Below are 25,659 nucleotides of genomic sequence, written 5' to 3'. Positions count from 1 at the left end.
ATAGTTTTTCACTATGGTGTTTGACAGGTCTTGTTGTGCCTTCTTATCGGGAGCATCAATTTATACTCCAGTTGAAATTCTCACGCACACTCATGTATTTGTTGAATGTTTACCTTCCGTATGAGTGAAAATGGTACAAAATGCGCCAAACAAGACAAAAACTGCGCAAAGCTGCTATGTGAGAATGTGCATTGAAAGTCTTCGGTTTACTTATCATTGGTTTAATCCGCGTTCGCAATGGCATTTAGCCATTTATCCCGCGCATCGATATTGGTTGGAAACTTGTGATGCGAAATGTTATCATCATGATAATTGTTCTTCTGATTATGAGAATCGACACCGAAAGAAGGAAACAACACTTCATTATGGTTTTTATGATAATATATATGAAACTTACTTTTATTTTAAACCGCGAGCTACGCCATGGAAATAATAACGAACAATATGCGTAGATATTGTGTGCCTAGGTTCATTTTCCCACATTCACACCAGCTGCATTGCTTATAGCGTAATAGTATTGGTGAGAGCTGCTTGCGTTCGATAAGAGGCAACAAAATATGGCCATCATATCGGCCCCCTGTTATTGACATCCAAACTTTAAAGGAGTGTCGCGAATTAGCCATGATTTCATTTGTCAACGATATAGTATCGCATCGTATTGGTTCCACCAATCTCTTATCTAGTTTGAATTTCTACACGCCCGCCAGACAGTTGAGGAATCGGAATTTGTTCGCATCAAACAATCATCGTACTAATTATGCCAAATTCGGCCCAATAAATAAAATGATGTCTCTTTATAACCAGCATTACACAGAAATTGATTTGACCATGTCGCGAACGAAGCTAAGGCAATATTTTAATTTCGTTAGATATAATACAACATAGTATTAAGCAAACATGTAATCTACAATTGATTGACGAAATAAATAAATAAATTGACTTGGCTTGCTTTTCATTGAGTTTCCGAACAAAGTTAATTTTTGGTAAGTGTTTTCTAAAACTATACTTAAAAATAAACTGTTTGAGCTTGAGCTTGAGCTTGAGCTTGATTGGCCGCCCGTGGATGCACTCCAGTATCGCCAGATCAGCTGCACTTACACAAGGAACCAACCGAATGACTGCTTGGGACTAACAGGCATCCTCAGTGTATAAGTGCTGGTGATCTTCTATTTTTAGGCAACAATGGCACCTGCCACGTCAGAATGCTGACCAATGAGGGGAAGGGGGAGGAATTGATGATGCATTGAACTGGCTCCCACGTAGACCGTATATTCCACTGCATCCACGCCAGTTCATGCGGGAGTGTATGGATTGGGGGAAAGGCATGGGGCAGAGAGGTTTGCTTTTGTGGTTAGCAGACTGCCTATGTATCAGGCGTAAGAAAGGCATGCGCGTGGAAGTAGGAAGCGTTAGGGAAACGGTTTCTTGTCCGTCTCTGGTTCTAGCGTTTGCTATGAACGAATAGTTTGAGTGTGATATATTTAGAATGAAAGATAGAAGCAAGTGAGATATATATAACTACAAAGTACGAGGAAAGGGACGGGCCTGGGATTGAACCCATGACCTTCTGCATATGAAGCAGAAGCGGTAGCCATCAGACCACCAACCCCGTCTATACTTAAAAATAAACTGTTTGATGACAAAAAGTCAAAATTAGCTTAGCTTAGCTTAGCTTAGACTGACTACACATATCAATGGTTGCTATTCCGTGATTGACCGAAGTCAGTGAAAATGGACAAAGAATCAACTAGAAGTTCGGCTGGGATTGGCCATAATCTTCTTCAGTGTGCATAATTCAGTGCCTCTATTTATACATGGTCCATAACGGCGCCGGCCACTTGTCTTTGCTATTTGAAGACCGTGTTTTCCTCTGCATCTCCACAAAGGTTACTGGGAGGGATGTTTGTTAATGGGGAGGATCGTTGGGTCACAGGATTCACTTTGATAAGCGATTAGACCATGATAAATAATTATTTGTGAGATATAAACATGCTTATATATAAATATAATATTTTCATTGGATATGAACAATATCTATGTAGAGACAAAATATGCCGACACTTGAGGTGTCCAAACCATTCAAATTTTTTTTTAAATTACAAAAATAAAGGTAAAAAGAAAAAGCAGTTTTGAAAAAAAAATTAGACATAAATAATTTATGAATCAGAGCTTATGTCGACACTCACAGTGACGAACCTTTCAAAGTTTGTTGAAAAATCATATTTACGTCTCTTCGTTGTAACGATTAAAGGTGCAGTCATACATATTTTATAGATAAGAAATAGTAGCATGAAACGAGCTCACCAATTGATCTGTCACCCTTGAGAAGCAACAATCCACTTTCAGCTTCTCTCGTTTGCTCGGCTATATAAAAGCACTCAGAGAAAACAGGCGCACGACCCGAGAGGGAAAACAACTGACCACTGCTCGGGCTTTCTTGACGCATTGCCCAGGAGCAAGCGTCAACTTCGAAAGATCAAAAAGACCTCTGTTTGATGACAAAAAAGTCAAAATGCACAAAAAGTTACATGGGACAATTATGCGTATAACGGCAGTGTACTACAATCTACAAATATACACGCAACCCGAGCCTGTAAGATTTCATTACAATTCTGCATGATTCTAATACAGAAACTGTATTAGATCGTTGCATATACAGAAATTGTAATGGTCGACAATACAAGGCATTGTATAACAAAGAACATGGAAAGAAGCGAAAGAAATCTGAAAAAATACGCTTGTGTTCGCGCCGAGTTCGAGATGCATGAGAAACAGGTTGGCTGCGTCATTACGCAACCATGAGGCGTATTGAGTTTAAATTATTACAAAAAGATTTTGCCGTCGCGGTCGGGATTCAAACCAGGAATCTTGGTCTAATCTTCTATCAAATGACGCGCCATCCATCACGGCTATATCAGTCTCTTAACGAGAGGATTCTTGAAGACAATTAAAAACAACACTCGGCTGCTGTTGGCGAAGCCGAAGAGTGGAAGTAACTACAGTCAGGCCTCATATTAGACACACGGTTGAGGAGCGTAATAAATATCAGCGTTATATATGGGATGTCATCTTCGACAATATTCCCAGAATATCTGATATGTATTAAAAGATAGTTCAGTACTGTCTTTGGCGATTTTTTAGTACACGATACGACCTACCTTGAAGATTTGAGGATTATCCTTTTAGCTGAGAACTTGACCAGTAAGAGTGCTGCTTCTGGGCTCCCACAAATATGTAACATATGATTTCCTTTGGGGTTGTCCATTAATTATGTAATACATTTCCGAATTTCAAACATAATAAGAAATCAAAAGGCGGAAATACCAAAATTCGGAAATAACCTAGGCCAAAAATACCATAAAAGGTAGAAAAAATAATGGCAAAATTTTCAAATAAACAGGAACCCCTAAAAGGCAGAAAGTACCACAAGGCAGAACATCATGGGAGTGTAGAAGGGTTATAGAAAAGTGAGTAATCAATTCTGACTCCACAGACACTCCTACTAGAATCTTACATGCCTCTCGAAGGGGTAGAGGGATTACTGAAAAGTGTGTTATGAGTTCTAACCACATTGGATGCTCAGACTAGAATTCAGCGTGTTCCTCTGAAAAACATCGAAGACAGGATTGAAACTCAATTCGACGAGATCTCAGAATGCGTGGTGTTTGTTTGCTGATGTACAGAAAATATTTTTCTGAAAGCCAGCTGACAAACGCATTTATTGCTGAAATTCAGTTTGAAAAATTACCGAGGGGACGGAATTCCATAGCCATTAGTGAGTATAGATATTATATGTTACATACATGTCCCATAAGGTTTATATAAAATCATATATAAGGCCAAGTTCTCAACTTAAAGAATGATCTTCATTCTTAAAGTTAGAACGTTCTGCTTATTGAAACTGTGTTATATTTAATCACATACGAGTTATTGGATAATAAAAGCTCTGAAAACCTCCGAAACGATGAAATCCCATATTCACTGGTTTTCAAGTTCGCGTTTTAAGAATGCGTTCAATAGGAGACGCGACTGATTCGGAAAGAGGAGCTAATTTATTTTTAGATATGGATTCGTGCTTTACACGCTGTAAGGGAATGGTTGCATGTATTGAAAAAAATAAATTCTATAAAACGTTCAAATACGAGCTACCGGCGGACCCAATACAATTCTTGTACAGTTCTTATGCAGGGATTATAGTAGGTATTACCTTGCATGTTTTGGGAGGAATCGTGGGGTAAGTGGGATAAATAAAAAATAATATGAATATTTTAATGAATATGTGAATTAACGTTTAAAATCATGAGTAGACCTTTGAGGCCATTCATATCATTACGATGGGTAAGTGATTCCTGAGATTGTTCAACCGTTATTGCATAATAGACCGAAAGATTGTCAACCTGTAAACAATTATTCCGTAACAAGTTGGCATCGTGCAATCTTATTTTTATATTTTCAGTGGAAAAAGTTGCAGAAAATATTTTTTGTACCATTTTAAGTTGTCCTCTCTGAAAGTTTAAAACTGAAATAAAAAAAAGTTTTAGAATTAATTTGACGTTGAACTAAAAATAACTAGATTGACACACCGTCAATTTTCTAATCACGTGGGGCAAGTGAAAAGTTTATTATTAGAGATAATGGCAAGGTAGCTAAAAGTAAACAAAGTTTGCAATTATCGTAGAAAAAAGAACGTGCTGATTTAAGAAACACTTTACACAAGTTTTTAAGAAATCATGGAATTTCTCTAAAAGAGGTTGCCAAACATTACGATAATAATGTGTCTACTTCGGACAGCCGCATGAAAGGAGGACGTCGATTGAATGATCCAATATAAAAGAACACATGGAAATCCCGTAAAGCCATTTCAAAACATAAAAATGGTATATAGGTATAGGTCTATCAACATAAAAAAGGTTCTAAGTACTTTATTTAATGATTCCGTTCCAAGAAACGAAGAAACGATTCCGAAACGAAAGTTATCCGACGTTATCTTCAACTTTCGTAAAAACAAATAACTGATAAAGAATAAATCTGCAGAGTAGGAAGGATATTGCTGTCTCATGATGTAAGATTTAACATTGAAATTGTTGTAGTTATATTATTGTAGAATCATTTAAACGAACATAATTAAACATAAGAAAACATAACTGACCAGAATAACATTACATAACATTTTTATTTACATATTATGAATGTTATTGTTCATTTGGGACTCCCTAACAAATGTTAAAGTTGATGGAAATCGTAAACATGATTGTTAGTATTTTAATTTATTGTTCAAAACGGTAAACTTTTCAATTGCTTCATTTGTGAGGCAAGTGAAAAGGAGAGATACATTTTTCATAACTTTGGCTGTATTTTTTTCATCTATATAAATAAAAATGGAGTGGTGTTTGTATGTCACGAAATAATTTTGGAACGGATGAACGGATTGACATAAGTTTTTCTTTGTTGCACTCGACAAGGGATACGACGTGTTCGTGCAAGGAAAAAGTTTGGGAAAGTCTCCGGAATAATTGGAAAAACTAGAAAAGACTCAGGTGTCATTTTGTTTGGGGGATTACATGACGTTTTGCAACAGCCTACTTGATGGCAAGACGAAGTTTGCTGGGACCACTAGTTTTACATAAAAATCAATTGAGCATACCACCCATATTTGGCTGTAGTCAAGTTAAAAAATATACACGACCTGATTTATTTCAATTTAAAGTCTTTAGAATTTGAAGAACCTCAATTATACATTTTCCATTACCCACTTGCGTATACATGTTCCTTTCTTTCTTTCTTTGCTGACATTACGTCCCCATTGCAACATAGCCAACTTCTCAGCTTAGCGTTCGTATGAGCACTTTCACAGTTATTAAGTGAGAGCTTTTTTTTGCCAAAGTTGCCCTTTACGTATTCGGGAAGTCGAGGAAAAAACACTGGCCAAGTTCTCAATTAAAAGGATGATTATTAACTCTTTAAGGTAGATCTAAAGAGTACTGAAACTCCGTCGAAAACAGCATTGAGCTATCTCTTAGCACATACGAGATATTCAATAATACCTTCAAAAATGAATTCTCATAAGTTCTAATGTTCGCGTAGTAGTAGTGCGCCTAATTGGAGACCCGACTGTATTCGAATGTCAACTGGACACGAAAGAAGGAAAGCTTACTGTGGAGCTGATGTATCACATGCTGCTATCCCACTTCGTCCAAAAGAGAATCGAAGTTATTTTTAGACATGGCTGCGTGCGTTTAAGTTTAAAGAGAAATGTTTGCATGTGTTGGATAAAATGAAGTAAATCGTTATAATACAATGAGCTGCCGGAAGGCACAATACAATTATTGTATTGTTCTTATGCAGAGATTGTATTAGGTGGGACCTTGCAATTTTTGTAAGAGATTTTTATTTTGCGTGTACATAAAGTTAAGGCTCAATAGCCCGTTATTCGTTTTGACAGCCATGTTGATTTTGCAGCTTGCGATTTCAAAGTGATAAAACTCAGTCATCAAAAGTCATATTGCGATGACATGCAGAAAGTATGCTGATACTTTTTAGCTATGTCAGTGCAAACCCAAGTGATTTTCTTTAATAGGGTAACGACTGTTCATTTTGTTCTCAAACGCTAACAGTTGGCGCCAGCGGCAAAAATTACAGACAACAATCTTTCGAACATTCAGTTTCTCTTACCGGCCGCCGAGCGGCGACACTGATGTTTATATTCCACTCACTGATCGCGCTACGCCGGATTCTCAAATTTCTCCAACTTTCAACACAAGCGCATGGAAGAATAATAGTCGGAGAACTGTCAAAACGTATGGAAAATAATGAAAATCGTAAATTGCTTGCAATTAGGAAACTGAATCAAAAAAGTACACGCAAAATAAAAATCTCTTACAAAAATTGCAAGGTCCCACCTAATACAATCTCTGCATAAGAACAATACAATAATTGTATTGTGCCTTCCGGCAGCTCATTGTATTATAACGATTTACTTCATTTTATCCAACACATGCAAACATTTCTCTTTAAACTTAAACGCACGCAGCCATGTCTAAAAATAACTTCGATTCTCTTTTGGACGAAGTGGGATAGCAGCATGTGATACATCAGCTCCACAGTAAGCTTTCCTTCTTTCGTGTCCAGTTGACATTCGAATACAGTCGGGTCTCCAATTAGGCGCACTACTACTACGCGAACATTAGAACTTATGAGAATTCATTTTTGAAGGTATTATTGAATATCTCGTATGTGCTAAGAGATAGCTCAATGCTGTTTTCGACGGAGTTTCAGTACTCTTTAGATCTACCTTAAAGAGTTAATAATCATCCTTTTAATTGAGAACTTGGCCAGTGTTTTTTCCTCGACTTCCCGAATACGTAAAGGGCAACTTTGGCAAAAAAAAGCTCTCACTTAATAACTGTGAAAGTGCTCATACGAACGCTAAGCTGAGAAGTTGGCTATGTTGCAATGGGGACGTAATGTCAGCAAAGAAAGAAAGAAAGGAACATGTATACGCAAGTGGGTAATGGAAAATGTATAATTGAGGTTCTTCAAATTCTAAAGACTTTAAATTGAAATAAATCAGGTCGTGTATATTTTTTAACTTGACTACAGCCAAATATGGGTGGTATGCTCAATTGATTTTTATGTAAAACTAGTGGTCCCAGCAAACTTCGTCTTGCCATCAAGTAGGCTGTTGCAAAACGTCATGTAATCCCCCAAACAAAATGACACCTGAGTCTTTTCTAGTTTTTCCAATTATTCCGGAGACTTTCCCAAACTTTTTCCTTGCACGAACACGTCGTATCCCTTGTCGAGTGCAACAAAGAAAAACTTATGTCAATCCGTTCATCCGTTCCAAAATTATTTCGTGACATACAAACACCACTCCATTTTTATTTATATAGATGAAAAAAATACAGCCAAAGTTATGAAAAATGTATCTCTCCTTTTCACTTGCCTCACAAATGAAGCAATTGAAAAGTTTACCGTTTTGAACAATAAATTAAAATACTAACAATCATGTTTACGATTTCCATCAACTTTAACATTTGTTAGGGAGTCCCAAATGAACAATAACATTCATAATATGTAAATAAAAATGTTATGTAATGTTATTCTGGTCAGTTATGTTTTCTTATGTTTAATTATGTTCGTTTAAATGATTCTACAATAATATAACTACAACAATTTCAATGTTAAATCTTACATCATGAGACAGCAATATCCTTCCTACTCTGCAGATTTATTCTTTATCAGTTATTTGTTTTTACGAAAGTTGAAGATAACGTCGGATAACTTTCGTTTCGGAATCGTTTCTTCGTTTCTTGGAACGGAATCATTAAATAAAGTACTTAGAACCTTTTTTATGTTGATAGACCTATACCTATATACCATTTTTATGTTTTGAAATGGCTTTACGGGATTTCCATGTGTTCTTTTATATTGGATCATTCAATCGACGTCCTCCTTTCATGCGGCTGTCCGAAGTAGACACATTATTATCGTAATGTTTGGCAACCTCTTTTAGAGAAATTCCATGATTTCTTAAAAACTTGTGTAAAGTGTTTCTTAAATCAGCACGTTCTTTTTTCTACGATAATTGCAAACTTTGTTTACTTTTAGCTACCTTGCCATTATCTCTAATAATAAACTTTTCACTTGCCCCACGTGATTAGAAAATTGACGGTGTGTCAATCTAGTTATTTTTAGTTCAACGTCAAATTAATTCTAAAACTTTTTTTTATTTCAGTTTTAAACTTTCAGAGAGGACAACTTAAAATGGTACAAAAAATATTTTCTGCAACTTTTTCCACTGAAAATATAAAAATAAGATTGCACGATGCCAACTTGTTACGGAATAATTGTTTACAGGTTGACAATCTTTCGGTCTATTATGCAATAACGGTTGAACAATCTCAGGAATCACTTACCCATCGTAATGATATGAATGGCCTCAAAGGTCTACTCATGATTTTAAACGTTAATTCACATATTCATTAAAATATTCATATTATTTTTTATTTATCCCACTTACCCCACGATTCCTCCCAAAACATGCAAGGTAATACCTACTATAATCCCTGCATAAGAACTGTACAAGAATTGTATTGGGTCCGCCGGTAGCTCGTATTTGAACGTTTTATAGAATTTATTTTTTTCAATACATGCAACCATTCCCTTACAGCGTGTAAAGCACGAATCCATATCTAAAAATAAATTAGCTCCTCTTTCCGAATCAGTCGCGTCTCCTATTGAACGCATTCTTAAAACGCGAACTTGAAAACCAGTGAATATGGGATTTCATCGTTTCGGAGGTTTTCAGAGCTTTTATTATCCAATAACTCGTATGTGATTAAATATAACACAGTTTCAATAAGCAGAACGTTCTAACTTTAAGAATGAAGATCATTCTTTAAGTTGAGAACTTGGCCTTATATATGATTTTATATAAACCTTATGGGACATGTATGTAACATATAATATCTATACTCACTAATGGCTATGGAATTCCGTCCCCTCGGTAATTTTTCAAACTGAATTTCAGCAATAAATGCGTTTGTCAGCTGGCTTTCAGAAAAATATTTTCTGTACATCAGCAAACAAACACCACGCATTCTGAGATCTCGTCGAATTGAGTTTCAATCCTGTCTTCGATGTTTTTCAGAGGAACACGCTGAATTCTAGTCTGAGCATCCAATGTGGTTAGAACTCATAACACACTTTTCAGTAATCCCTCTACCCCTTCGAGAGGCATGTAAGATTCTAGTAGGAGTGTCTGTGGAGTCAGAATTGATTACTCACTTTTCTATAACCCTTCTACACTCCCATGATGTTCTGCCTTGTGGTACTTTCTGCCTTTTAGGGGTTCCTGTTTATTTGAAAATTTTGCCATTATTTTTTCTACCTTTTATGGTATTTTTGGCCTAGGTTATTTCCGAATTTTGGTATTTCCGCCTTTTGATTTCTTATTATGTTTGAAATTCGGAAATGTATTACATAATTAATGGACAACCCCAAAGGAAATCATATGTTACATATTTGTGGGAGCCCAGAAGCAGCACTCTTACTGGTCAAGTTCTCAGCTAAAAGGATAATCCTCAAATCTTCAAGGTAGGTCGTATCGTGTACTAAAAAATCGCCAAAGACAGTACTGAACTATCTTTTAATACATATCAGATATTCTGGGAATATTGTCGAAGATGACATCCCATATATAACGCTGATATTTATTACGCTCCTCAACCGTGTGTCTAATATGAGGCCTGACTGTAGTTACTTCCACTCTTCGGCTTCGCCAACAGCAGCCGAGTGTTGTTTTTAATTGTCTTCAAGAATCCTCTCGTTAAGAGACTGATATAGCCGTGATGGATGGCGCGTCATTTGATAGAAGATTAGACCAAGATTCCTGGTTTGAATCCCGACCGCGACGGCAAAATCTTTTTGTAATAATTTAAACTCAATACGCCTCATGGTTGCGTAATGACGCAGCCAACCTGTTTCTCATGCATCTCGAACTCGGCGCGAACACAAGCGTATTTTTTCAGATTTCTTTCGCTTCTTTCCATGTTCTTTGTTATACAATGCCTTGTATTGTCGACCATTACAATTTCTGTATATGCAACGATCTAATACAGTTTCTGTATTAGAATCATGCAGAATTGTAATGAAATCTTACAGGCTCGGGTTGCGTGTAGTGATTAGAAATCAAGTGTAATGTGAATACATAACTTTTTGTGTTTAGTTCATCTTCCGTAGTGCTTTTTTTTGCTTCAGGATTTCGTTTTTACTACCATTGGAAAAGAGACATCTTTTGCCTTTTCAGTTTTGAATATCGCCCTATTCGTGATCGTTAGACGAATAAGCCACAATCATCGATGCCTAGTACAAATTTCAATGACGGCCTACTTCGCCTTAAATCCAAATCCAAAAACAGTTGCAACCATGGCTGTTCTCCTGAGCATTAGTATAGGTAAAATTTGAAGAAAAACTTAGAAATGAAGAAGCAAGCAAAATTGCGGTCAAAGATCACTCGAAAGAATAGAATCAAATAAAGCTCAAACCAATTGCACCATAATCGCTGGGCATTCAGACGGCAACAAACTTGTATAGCAAAACGATTGAATACACCGGTCGGTCGTAACATAATCCTTTCGAAATTGAGCAAAAACTTGTGGCGGTAACCATTTTTCCAGCAGGTGAAATACTCTCCTCACTTTATTTCATCACCGACTTTCCCTTCAATGGTAGCCGCGCCGGGCCACTACACCCTAAACAGTTGTAGTGGCTCTGTAAGCAGAACCATCCGAAAAATCCCTATGCATCCCTGTACACTTCTGAGGAGCTGTACAACGCAAACAAAATCTCAAATTCAAGTGGAAGGATTTCTCCCGAAGGAATTACACAGAACACAGAGAGTGCACACTTCTGTATCCAATCCACTCTTGGACGGGTTGTTTTCAGTAGGTAACGGAGAATAAAAAATAACGACTTGGAGTATATTTTTCGGAGCAGGAAGAAGGGTTGGCTCCAAAAAGCAAGATGAGTGGAATCCTTTCAAGAAACGAAGCGATGACGTGTACGACGACGACGACGACCATGATGACTATGATGTAAAGTTCAATCCTTCAGAACAAAGTTTCTCAACCTGCGCTTCGCGAAACTTGACAAAAGTGATATGCCCTAACTGGGAGCTATAAAATGACAAACCACTGCTTCAGAAGATGTCTCTTAAGATAAACCATCACCATTTTGCTTAGTCTGGATCGTCCAATGATGTTTATGCAAATGAAATAGACGGATGGAGCACCTTTAGAATGATGGCTGACAAAAACATGATGTAGAAGGTAGCAGCAGTCATATTTGAAAGAATTCATTCAAGAAGAATCTAAAAATTATAACTTTTCTGATTGCACGCGGAGATTCTGTGGTGTCGATAACGGAGGAAAAACCTAGTTAAAAAGTTAATAAATTATTTACCACCTTCGCATCGTTGGGTTAATCTTTCATCTTAAGAGGTGGAAAATTATCTCCCCTTTTGCATTTTCCCCTATGGCAAAATTGGGCGGCGATGGATCTCTTTGCCACGACGAGTTGTTCTCTCTGCAGCATTATGTGTCAGAATTGAAAGAAATGCCCACTACAGCAGCAGAACTTCCTTCGGGCAAACATCATCTCAGAAGCTGTGGTTTTTGATGTCGAGATGACTACGCATCTGATAGATCCATCCCGTGACTTGTAGACGAAGAATATCTGTAGTTTATAAATTTAATATGCGCAGAAACCTTAAAATGGGACTCATTGATAAGCGGCGAATCTGCACCATTTGAATGTATACCTACACTGACTTCAATATAATAAATATATAGTATAGTTGAGATTATGCAAGCGGAAAGGAGGATATTTTCGATTGTTGGGTGAATGCGATTCAGCAAAGAAAAATCGGAATTCAATCAAATAGTGGCTCTTAAAAAAAACTTGTGGATTATTATCATCAATACCGGTATTTGATCATTGAAAACATGCAGGGAAAATGATTTTAAACAATTCGGCTGACAAAAACCCTCGAGTGCCAAAGTGAATTAAGAAAATAATCAAGTAATTCTTTACTCCAGGGTTTTATACAGGAATTTTTGAATGAAATTCTCCTCGTAACGATGTACAGAAACTTATCTAGGGAATCCTTCAGAAATTCCTTCAAAAATTCTTCCAATAATTTCACCAGCGATCCAGAAAATCCCACACGGATTCCTCCAGAAATTGTCTCAGAGACTCCTCCAGAAGTTAACATCAGACAATTTTTCAGCAATGCCACATAGAGTTCCACCAGGATTTCTTCAAATTCGACCATGAATTCCTAAAAAACCCTCCAGAGGTTCTCCCAAAACTTTCTTCAGGGGTTTCTTCAGAAATTTCACCACGGAATCCTCCAGATATTTTTATATCATAATTTTTTCGGAAAATTCCTACAAAAATCCTAATCAAATTACTAAACAAATCTTTCAAAAATTGCACCAGGAATTCGTCTGGAAAATTCTCCAGGAATTCCTTCAGCGATTCATTCAGAAATTCCACTGGGGATTATTACACGAAGTATGAGATTTCTTCAGCAATTCTTCTAAGAAATATTCCAGACAATCCCACAAGGGACTCCAACAGGAACACTGCTAAAAAAATCAAGAAATCCTCCATAGATTCCATCTAAAATACGGGATATCTTTTGAAATTCCTTCACAGATTCCAGCAGAAATGTCTTCGGGGATAGAGATTCCTTGAAAGCCACCACAAACAAACATAGAAGATTTCATCACAAATTCTTTCAAGAATTCCCAAATAACTTGCTATAAATTTTCCTATTTTTCAAATTAGCTAAAAAAAATCAACCAGAAGTTCCCTCACAAACTCTTTCATAAATTACGCCAAGAATTCCTTAGGAAGTTCCACCAAAAGCGACCATCAGATATTTTTTTAGAATTTCTTCCAAATATGACACAATAAATGCATCCACCAATTCTACCATGACTTCCACAGGATTTTTTTTTTTCAGAAATGTCTAAAGAAAATTCCTTAAAGATTCCTACAGAAAATTTTCCAGGGATTTCTTCAGGAAATTCTCAAAAGATTTCTGCAAAAATCCTTTAGAACTTCTCCAACAAATTCCTCAAGTTATTCCTCTTTTCAGGAAATCTTCAGAGATTTCTCCAATAAATCATCCACCGATTCCTTCTTTGATTATTTTAAGGGTTTTATCAGAAGTTTCTTAGTGATTTCTTCAAAGATAACTCTTTTATTCAATCCTCCAGGAATTGCTTCTGAAAATATTCCGAATTCCTCCAGAAATTTCTGCAGTAATTCATCCAGAATTTCCTGCAGAAATTATTTCACGAATTCCTAAAGAAATTATAATAAGAAATTCCTCCAAAGGTTCATAAGAATTATTATTAGAAAATTATTTATAAATTGACTACAGAGCTTCTTCATAAATGACTTCAGAGAATCCTCCTGATTTTTCTTAAAGATTTCCCCATTAAATTTCTTGGCATATTCCTCCAGAAATTTCTCCTTGAATTCTTTAGAACGAGTTCGTCTGGGAATGTATCCAGAAATTCTTCCCGGCATTACTTTAACAATTTTCCCAAAAAATCTACAGGGAATACTTTACAAATTTCTCCTGAAATTCTTCTAAGGATTTCTTCAGAAATTCATGCGAAATTCTTCCGAAAAATCCTACAGTGGTTTCTCTACGTTTCCTTCATAAAGTACTCCAGAGATTTTTACAGAATTTCCTCAAAAAGCTCTACCAGCAGTTCCTCCAGTAATTAACCTAATAATATCTCGTGATGGTTTGTAACTAATTCCTTCAGATTGTTTTCCTTGAATTCCTCTATGATTCGCTTAAGGAATTTCAGTAGAAATTTATGTAGGAATTACGTCCAGAAATATTTCCAGAAGCTACTTGGAAAACTCCTCTATGTATTCCCCCAAAAAACTTTCACCAGGAATTTCCAAGGATGCTCCCAGAAGTTTCTTCATTGATACCGTCAATATTAACATATTCGGCCAATAACTATTTCTAGAATTCTTAGAATTCTTTCACAAATTTTCTTCATAAATCATTCAGGAATTCCTCAGGAATATTTACAAGAATCCGTATGTGACATTAATAGCTAAACAAAAGCTTAATGAACTGAAATAAGCTAAGAGCTAGTTTTCAGCAACATAATTCATTGATTTGTTTCTCAGAAATTCCTCCAGATATTTCTCCAGAAATGCAAGAATTTCTTAACGTTTTTTTTTTTTCCAGAAAATAGCCATAAATTACTTCTTGATTTTACCAATTAATTAGTCCAAAATTATTCCAAATATTCTTCATGGAATTCTTCTGGAGATACATCCGAAATTCCCATTTGGATTTCTTCCAACGATTTCTCCAGGTATACCACCGTCAGGAATTCCTCCGGAAATTCATCAAGGGATTTCAGAAATCCCTCCAGCGACTCCTCTCAAGAATATTTGTAATGATTTTTCCAGTATTTTTTTCTGGTATTCCTCCAGGAACTTCTTTCGACATTCTCCAAAAGAGTTACTCAAAAACTACTTTAGCAATACTGCCAGTTATTCCTCACGACTTTTTTAATATAAGTAATTCTCCACAAATTCCTTCTAAATTTTTTCATGGATTCCACTACAAATATCACCATCAATTCTTCCAGTAATTAGCAAGGAAATCTTTAATAAATGTTGCCATAAAATCCTGCAGGAATTCTACTTTCAGATGTATTTGCAAAATTTTCTTCAAGTATTTCTCCAAAATCATTTTAGGAAATTCATCAACAGATTCGTCATTGCCAGGAATTCCTCAGGAGATGTTTCATGGGAATTTCAAAGCCTTTCAGAATTTACTTCAGAAATTCTTCAAGAGCTTCTTTCCAGAATAGTTGCGAACATTTCATAAGGATTTTGTCAGGAATTCATCCAAGTGCTCTTCATGGGATCGTAACAGTGATAGTTCCAAGAATGTCTTTAGGGATCCTTCCAGAATTTCCCCCCAAAATACCTTCAGTAAATTATCCAAGAATTCTTTTAGAAAATCCCCAGTAATTTTAGAAAAAAATCATCACTTTATGTTTTTTTTAATTACTCAAATTAATGTATTCAACATTAAACATTTATTAAGGAATCACAAATTTCTCTAGGTATTTCTTCCGGATCTTCTCCAAAGATTCCATCAGCATTTTATTTATAAAATCTATTCCAAAAGAATTTATTTGAATATATTCTTCTTTGTGGTATTTCTGGAGGAATCTCAGTATGAAATTCTTCAAAAACACCATTAGAGTCATGTACCTCATGTGACCTGACAGTTAAAGTTAAACAAAACATAAGACTACAAACGACAACAATATTTACCCCCTGAGGAAGACACAATTCCCGTTCGAAACGTCGGGCAAATAAATAAGCCGTTGTAAAAATTAAGACTGCGTAGCCGAAAAGCATATTTGAAAAATTTATCGCTGGGCTACTGGGTGTTTCGTGTTGTCCGTTGCCTAATGTTAGTGATCGTTCAGTCTGTGCAGCCTATGTGCTGAAGACGGTGTAAATTGCTTTTTTTCTGTTTTAAAATAGAGGGGTATTTTTGTGCAGAGCTTTATAAAATGAACTAAACTGGAATTTTTTTGAGAAATTCTTTTTTTTTTCGCTGAATGCATGATCTTTCAGCTTAATTGATCATAGTTACACTTATTGTTGACTAACATATCCTAATTTTATACATTTTCCACAGACGGAATGGTGATTTCGAACATTGATTACTTGGTTAACTCCAGGGTAGGTTGTTCAACTAGCAACAAAGCTCACCTAAATATTATTTTTAACGCGGGCCGGCCCAAAAAGCACAGGTAGAAAACGCTAATGCTTTCCAATACACAAGCAATGAGATATCTAGCAGCGTTGTGAGCAGGGTTGTCACATAAAAATCTATATTTTTCTTTGAATTATCGGTGTTTCTGTATCCTGGAGCAAAATATCTGTTCTTTAAATCTGTATCCCTGACAATTGAAGTAGTATTAAGAATTATATTATGTTCTAGAGATATCGAGACACGAAATATCGAATAAGAATGAGTTCACTGTATAATGCAAAATTATCATATTTTAGTATAAATTTGAAGGTTTTCAAAAATGTATATTTTCGTTATTGTTCAAGAACCTGTATAAATCTGTACAGTTTTGGTAAAATTCTGTATACATAACCTGTATATTTGTATTTTTCCAAAAAATCTGTAATCTGTATATACAGATTCTTGGTCACAAATTATTTGAGAAAATCTGTAAAATACAGATTTATCTGTATATGTGGCAACCCTGGTTGTGAGCCACACTAATACACTCACAAAAGATGAACAGTAGACGTACCTCGTTGCATATATTCGCCTTGGCTAACTTTCCGGCGGGAAGTACAGTCACTATATTCAGAGTCCGGCAAATTGAAAATATCAAGAACGGGCAGCATAATTTCACTTAAATCGCTGACAACTCAACAAAAAGTTTTAGCCTTCTCGTTTGAATAATGACAAACCAATATTTTTTTCTCGTTCAAACAATGAGTTTTTTAGGTCAAAATATGCAGAATATTTTTTTACTGTACTTTGTTTTAACACCAATTAAGTTTTAATAATTTTTCATGTGATGCGAGTTTTTTCTGAGTGAAGAACTAGCCTGATGAGTTAAAATTCACACAAATAAAGTAAAAAAAATAAAAAGTTTTTTCTTATATTTTGTTGATTTATATATCCGAAGTGACCACTTGGTTTTTCGACGACCCCTATCTGGTGAAGCAATGGGTCGCCAATGTGAACCAATATTTTGTTCTAATCACGGAGGAAAGAGTAGCTAAAACATTTTATTGCTTTCCCCGGGAAGCAGCTAGGGTAGTTTGTTTCATAAACATCAGAAGCCAATCAGTATCTAATTTAAATAGGAGTGGCGTCAATGTCAAAATTGGAACAGAGGCGAACTGTCATTTCCATACAAATCACCCTACCAATTGAGCAGGAGACCTGTCAAAACTAGAACATTATGTCACTCTTGTTTATAGACACTCTAGGTTTTACAATGCTGCTCTTCAGAATTGACAGCAAAATTTGCTAGTTTTGCTGTCCGTTGTTCAATGTGTTGCTTCCTTCAAAGGGCAAATTGTCCACTAAATGCATTATCGTGTCGGCGTTTTTTTATTTAACAGTAAGAGAAAATAACTGCAAACCTATAATTTTCTTCAGGCTATAGCTCATAACACCATGGGAAGCGATAAGCAGTAATATCTTGTGAAAGACACCAATAAGCGAAGATTAAAGTGAAAAAAAATACGTCCATCGTCTCGTGGGGTTTCTAGACCCCGTCCCTCTCTGTCGCACTTCTTCTAATGCCTAATAAGGCTCTGCACAAAAAAATTTCAGTCTTTTTTATTCTACCTTGCAGTTTGTAAACAACAAGGCCAGTAAACGTCAAAATTCAATACAAAATCATAACAATGCAATGACCTATACTGTTAACTCGGCAATACCCTTTAATACGTAAAAAATGCTCAAAAGGATAGCTTCAAATTTTGAATAATGGGATTTTTTTCCCATTTAAAAATTCCGATGGCTTGCTCTATTGTGGGTGAAAATTTGCTTGAATTTTTGCATTGCAAACGACGTTCTAATCAGGGCCAAAGCGATATTATCAGTGTCATCATGAGTTGGGAATCAGAAATACCGGTAGGTAAAATTAATTTTTTTTTTCGCATATGCTGGTCTCTCATATTTAATGATATATTTGCACGAGTTCAGGTATTACAATTTGACCACTATCATGATGCTATTCTGTGCCACATCAAAGAGCAAGTTAGACGGGAAAAAATCTGACCCTGTCATCATGATTCGCAAATCATGAAACCAGAAAGTGCACCACTTTATGAAATCATGCCCTTGAATCCAGAATTGATGATCCGAGCGACCAATATCATGACTCACAGCAACCATTTCGATGACTTCAAAATCATAACCACTGAATGCGTTACGCCTGCCTGTCAAACGTGGTTCATTTTCAAGCATCGTTTCGTTAATACACGGAGAGGCGAAACTACCTAAAATTAACTCTTTTGTACTCATCTTGACAGCTAAGTGGAATGATTCAAAATTGAGTGTTTCGCAAAGTATCCAAATTTAAGTCATTCCACGAATAGGTCGTTTTAAGTAAAAACTAACTGTTCCTGTAATAGTGATTTTTGAGGTAAAACTACTCAAAATAGAGTCTTTTGCAATAACAACATTTTTAGAAATTTTGATCGTGATTTTTGTTTAACCATAAATGCTGCATAGACTTATTCATATGAATTTTTTTTTTATTTTTAACTATTATTTACATTCTAGATTACAAATAAGTATACATATAAATTCAGAAAAAAACATGCCATCCGCATCCCGGTTCCCAGTCTCCGTTCCGGCGATGAATCTGTGATTAGTCCAGCGATTCCTCCTGCTCATTTGGCGCAGCTGTTATATGAAGGTTGTCCTAACACAATATACATAATTAAGCTTGAGTTTCTAATAGAATATTGCACTGATTCTTACCTGTGAATTTGAAGTTTTTCAGATTTCGAATCCGTTCTATTTTCCTATGGCATTTCCAAGTCGTCAGAAGATGGTGCAGTTTATTCCCATGCAATAACACTCGTACACAATACAGCTGAATACAAATGATGAAAATGTCATAGAAAAAAGACTGCAGTAATATAAAAAACAGTGAAACTTACCGAAATAATTCAACAACATCTCTAACTGAACTTAACTAATGGAGCCGTTTAATTTTTTCATCCAAAATAGAGTCTGGTTTAAACTCTTCATTTTGGGTACTTTCATACGAAAAGAGTAAACAAAATAAATCATCGAAGATAATAACTTTCAAATAACTCAAAAATGAATTATTTCGGTAGTACTCTAAGAATAAGTTAAAAGCACCTAAAACCGAGAATAGAAAAGCAACACTCCGGCAATCGTCAGCACGTAAGCAAAACACTTTATTTTTGCGAAATAAAAACTAATTTTACTAGCTTTGATCGTAAACCGGCATTTAAAACGTTCAGTGGACTTTGAACTAAGCAGCAGTGATGGAGCAAGTTGAATATATAACTATTAGCGGATCTCTGCTGCCTGCGGAAGCAGCACCAATAAGTGCGGATCAGAAACATTATAATCCACTTCAGGATATTGAAGTTTTGGAAGTGGATTTCGTAGAAATGTTGGATCGCACAGGGCTGACGAATTATATCAACATAATTATCGTCAGCCATGGAATAGCATCTGCAGAGGAGTACAACGAGTTGCAAGAAAGCGACTTGGAGCTCTTCTGCAGAGTAGCGCGTGATCGAGTCTTGCTACGAAGGCTGCTGAAAAATTTGGTAAGATTTTCAGACTTAAACCATTATGAATACAGTTGCTGGTTTAGCAGAGAATGCACATGGATCTATTTGTTTATCAAAATTTGCACAAAAAACAAAAAAAAAAACGCAAGTATCAGGTTTGTAAACGGTACGAGTTTCGTCATTGTCTGTAGCGGAATTTGGGGCAAGTGTGCATCCTTCCTTAGCCTTCCTTAGCCTTCCTTAGCCGAGTGGTTAGAGTCCGCGGCTACAAAGCAAAGCCATGCTGAAGGTGTCTGGGTTCGATTCCCGGTCGGCCCAGGATCTTTTCGTAATGGAAATTTCTTTGACTTCCCTGGGCATAGAGTATCATCGTACTTGCCACACTATATAGGGCAAACGGTCCCTTAGTGGAGGTAGCTCCAATAGTGGAGGTAGTGTGTTTTGGCATGTTTCGCGCTAATAAATGATTATGTGATATTTTTCTATTATGCGCGAACTACTGAAAACAATTATTTTGCTTACAATGTTTGCTCCTTTGCACCTATAGTGGTGCATCAGTACCCATAGTGGAGGGTCCCATAAGAAATCAATGGATTGCGCCACTAAAGGAACCATTCTTAAAACATACCTCCACTAAAGGAACAGTGTTCCTATTATTGGTGCAAGGCTTTTTGCAAGGAAATTTCAAATGAATCATGATTTTTATACATTTGAATGATAGAAGGATTTGAGATCTATAGAATGATACGTTAAAATCATATATTTCATGATTTTATCACCATGTTTTAGCAGTTTTCCCTTAGTTGCACCACTAATGGTACACTTGCCCTATGAATGCGAAAATGGCAACTTAGGCAAAGAAAGCTCTCAGTTGATAACTGCGGAAGTGCTCTTAGAAAACTATGCTGAGTAGGCGGCTCTGTCCCAGTGGGGACGTTAATGCCAAGACATCCAATTTGTTCTCTAACTTTGTTCAAAGCTTATTAAATCCACCAAGTTAGTATCATCATAATAGTTTTACATCTTCTCATAAGCACTTTGTCATTAAAAATTGTAAGAAATTCTAAAAGCATTAGTTTTTGAGCTTGAGTCAAACCAAAATAAAGTATTTTTCACCACAATAGGGCAATACAGCCACATATGAGAGTAAGGCGGAGCAAAGATTGACCTTAATGGAATAATCGACATATTCAGAAAAACTAGTAGTTGCGAAGAAATGAATACCATACAGTGAACCTTCAACATATTGGCTACTATTTTGCTGAACAAACTTGTGACAAAATATTTATCTTTTTGTTATGAAAGTTTCAAAATTGATAGTCTTAAACCAACTTTCGCCCCACCGATGGGCCAAGAGTTTGAATCAACTGTGGGGTAAAAGTGTATATAAACCACATAGAGATTGTAACAAGGGGCGTTCTGTTTTGGCTAATGTGTTCGATTTTCGAAACTATTCGAGACATTTCCGTTGTGGATCTTTGCTTGACGTTCGTAATCCTTGAAATAACTAACTGGTTGGTCGACTGTATATTGGATGTTTTGGGTTGAAAATTGGCAGTTCAGTCTACTGAATTAATCAAAAACAACTTTATGTTTTCGTTATCCGACGTTTCGGTCCTTATTGGACCTTTTTCAAGGATTCTGTAATGTCAATTTATTTAGAAATGTTTATAAATGTTGTATATAGTGATTTACCGAAAGTTTTGTTGTTTTATCGTAAAAATGTTTGTTTAAACGTTCAATCGTCATTTAGGGTTGGCTGTAATAGAAATTTTGTTGGTATACACGAATGCAGACGCAGCGGTTATGGAGATTCGAGAGAAAACGGCATTAGTTGACCATGCAGCAGAAAACGACAACAAATTCAAACTAGACGATGTAAAAATTATAGACATAGCGAGCAGATCAGCCAAACTACCAATACTTGAAAGTTGTCACATAAAAAAATACTACGAACACTGTAAACAAACGAACAGGCACAGACAATCTTAGTATAGTATATGCTGGACTTCTACACCACTAAAAATATTAAGAAAACAGACCGAGAGGTCAAAACAGAACGAATAAACACACTCAGACAACCCCCATGTACACACACCAATATGATAATATCAACACAACACAGATAAGATAGATAGAACGTAAACAGTCATTTTGAAAAATTGCATCAGTGACAAGAACAGTGGAACGAATTCCGATTTTCAATAATTCTAAGTAGTTTTCCAAACAAAATTAATAGAGAAAAGTAAGTACGGTTGAAAATCAGGGACAAAAAAACGAATACCAACAAAAATTTCTATTACAGTCAACCCTAAATAACGATTGAACGTTTAAACAAACATTTTTACGATAAAACAACAAAACTTTCGGTAAATCACTATATACAACATTTATAAACATTTCTAAATAAATTGACATTACAGAATCCTTAAAAAAGGTCCAATAACGAAAACATATAGTTGTTTTTTAATAATTCAGTAGACTGAACTGCCAATTTTCAACCCAAAACACCTTGAAATAACATTATAAATGCTGTGCGCCTACTTTTTTCATAACTCACGCCATATTTTAATGAAAAGTCCATGTTGCAAATCCCAAAATCACGAGTTTGCATCATGATTCCATAAAATATGATAAATAATAAGCGATGCGCACTTGTTATCACAAATCCGAATCTGAGTATCATGATTTTGCTTCATGGTCCTAGAAAAGCAACAAAAATCACAATCGAAGCGCACCCGCTATCATGAGCTAGATGATTGATTTCTAGAATCCGAATCATGATTCTCAAGATAATGACTCATAAATTTCTGATTCCAATTATGATTTTACGCAAACAATGAAATGTAACGCATTAGTTAGGCGTTACGAGAAAATGACTCATGTTTTCATAACTAGAAATCATGGTCTACTTTCATAAAACGAAAACACACTAGAATCATAAAACCATGAGTCATTTTTATGATCTTGAGAACGGATTTTTTTCCCGTGTACTGAAGCCAAAAATAACCGTGTTCCGATGCGACCAGCGACCATGGCTCCCGGCAATTATTGTTCGAATGACTTCTTCCGTATTGAAAGTTGATAATTATTGGTTTTATTTCTAATTATTATTTAAATGAAATCAAAACCCAATATTTATTTATTTTTCATAGAATATTTTTACCCATTTTCCAAGATATTTTGTTTGTGTGAGTAAAATTTACTTGTCGATTACGTCAGAAGCCGATTACTCTAAAAGTACTGGCCGAATAATCTATTTAAGAGTTAAACTAGATTATTTCGAAGTGGGAACTCTTTAACCCATTAATGAATAGGGCAAGTGTACCATTAGTGGTGCACCTAAGGGAAAACTGCTAAAACACGGTGTTAAGATCATGAAATATATGATTTTAACGTATCATTCGATAGATCTCAAATCCTTCTATCATTCAAATGTATAAAAATCACGATTCATTTGAAATTTCCCTGCAAAAAGCCTTGCACCAATAATAGGAACACTGTTCCTTTAGTGGAGGTATATTTTAAGGATGGTTCCTTTAGTGGCGCAAACCATTGATTTCTTATGGGACCCTCCACTATGGGTACTGATGCACCACTATAGGTGCAAAGGAGCATAAAAATTAAGCAAAATAATTGTTTTAAATAGTTTTACTATTAAATTTCATGAATATTATTCGATTACTTGTATCATTTTCGCATTGTACATAATACAAAAATATCACATAATCATTTATTAGCGCGAAACATGCCAAAACACACTACCTCCACTATTGGAGCTACCTCCACTAAGGGAGCGTTTGCCCTACTTTTGTCTTATAGGGGTCCGGTGAATAGGCCGGACAGATCGAAGCGTGCTTTGCACAACAACGGACGTGAAAAAATTTCCGTCCGTCAAATTTAGATTTTTTTTTATGTTTTAATATGTTCAATATTTGATTATTTGCTGCATTTATTACGTTATTAAGCCCAACATAAAAATGTGTGCAGTAATGCAAATTGTCCTTACGGGGAAGAATTTTCAAGCGCTGCTGTTTTTCCTGCTGCCGAACTTCCATCAATGTGTGAGCCCGAGTTCATTCGGAGGAAGTTGCGTTGGCTTGTGGATCAACTACAAGCAATATTCAGTGAGAGTTTCGGCGTCCGAGTACGTACATAGCAGACGGAAAAATTTACCAAAAGACCAAGGCTCATAGAGGTGAAAAATGCTGTTTTTACTGACTACTGCAAAGCTACTGTTGATTGCCGCAAGACGAAATCATTGGTGGTAACAGCAGTATCCACAATCCAGGAGTACAAACATATTAGACGTTACTGGAATTTGGTGAGATCGTTCTTAATACTCAATTTTATATTTTTTTTATCAAATTACACACATTGTCTTATATTTGGTCAAATGAATCAAGTATTCATATTCTTGTTATTCCTAATCTATACTGCCCATAACTGCATATTTGTAACGTTCGACAAAAGTAGGCATTTAGTAAATGGAATACCAAATGTGCATTTTATTGCAGTATGGGAGAAAACTAAAATTTCTAAAAATTACCAGGAACACAAAAGTGCTTATTTGAGGCTGATATTTTGTACAACTCATATCGCATACTAGGTGAATTATCAGAAAATAATTCTGATAGAAATTTCATTGCTATCACATTACAAAGGCTCATTTATAATCTCAATGTGACTGTTATGCGGTTTTAATTACCAATGTGACAAAACAACTTGGTATTTTTTTCAAATTTTCTAGAACAATCTTACAGATTTCAGTAAGTTGATCAAAAGTATTTATCATTTGATGACTCTCCATGGTATTAACTCAATTTTGTCAAAAATGTCGAATGTGACTGTTTTGCAGTTATGGGCAGTATATTTGTTACAACATTTTATAATATATGGGAAACAGTTTTGGTTCCTTTATAGCGGGAAAGGGGCAACATAAGTTTTCTTCTCGTTTCAGAGAGCGAGCAAAGGCTTAAACCAAGGCTCTTGAGCCAGGACTTGAGGAAGAAATGCCTATGTCCTAACCCAGGAAAACAACAATGGAAAGTGCATTAACTTTCTTAGCAACGCCACGCCCAACGATATTATCTATAACCCTGAATCGAAACGGTTGGTACGGTTGTCCCCGTTTCTTCTTTCTTAAAATTGAAAATTTTTGCCTATCAGTTTGTTCATGCGTGAATAACCTAATCGTCAAGATATTTTCAACGGTCTTCAACACCAAAGTCTGCACAGTGGGCCTGGCCATTTTCATATTTGTATCATATCACTGATATTCTGCAAATATTAATACTGACAAGAAAATATCTGAATAAATTTAACAACTACCGAAAAGCTAAACATTACATATACTTTGCAATTGTGTTAAATGGACACATTGATGTGAAGTTTTTCGAAAAAGTTACACGTCTTCTCAGTGGGAATCGAACTCACGACTCCCTGAGTTCGATTCTCACTAAGAAGACGTGTAACTTTCTCGCAAAACTTCACATCAATGTGTCCATTTAACACAATTGCAAAGTATATGTAATGTTTAGCTTTTCGGTAGTTGTTGAACTTCCACTCGGCTGGTTAGCGGTAAACCACGATTCATAATCAAAACCAAGTATGAATAAATTTAGGTATTTCCAGGATGCTTTTCAATATTGGCTGTGCAAGCGCTTAGATTAGATAAGATTAGATAGGGGTCTGGTGAATAGGCCGAAGTATGGTAGGCCCCATTGGTTATCAGGCCGAAGTACGTTGGGCCGAATTTGTCGTTAGTACGAA

At 35.8% G+C, this 25,659-nt stretch overlaps 2 long non-coding RNA genes across 2 annotated transcripts; one reads left to right on the top strand and one right to left on the bottom strand.

Moving 5' to 3' along the window:
* Positions 1-18,596: 18,596 nt before the first annotated feature.
* Positions 18,597-19,478, top strand: LOC110674579. Its single transcript, XR_002499004.1, has 2 exons — positions 18,597-18,755; positions 18,896-19,478. It is a non-coding gene; the product is annotated as an uncharacterized LOC110674579 (long non-coding RNA).
* Positions 18,933-19,500, bottom strand: LOC110674578. The gene is made up of 3 exons (XR_002499003.1): positions 19,279-19,500; positions 19,097-19,211; positions 18,933-19,037 (listed from the first exon to the last, which is right to left on the bottom strand). It is a non-coding gene; the product is annotated as an uncharacterized LOC110674578 (long non-coding RNA).
* Between the last annotated feature and the right edge of the window lie 6,159 nt (positions 19,501-25,659).

The sequence above is a fragment of the Aedes aegypti genome, chromosome 1, assembly GCF_002204515.2.
Source record: "Aedes aegypti strain LVP_AGWG chromosome 1, AaegL5.0 Primary Assembly, whole genome shotgun sequence".
In the NCBI taxonomy this organism is placed as follows: domain Eukaryota; kingdom Metazoa; phylum Arthropoda; class Insecta; order Diptera; family Culicidae; genus Aedes; species Aedes aegypti.
Note: the sequence above shows the minus strand (reverse complement) of the source record. Positions and strands in the feature narration are given on the sequence as shown.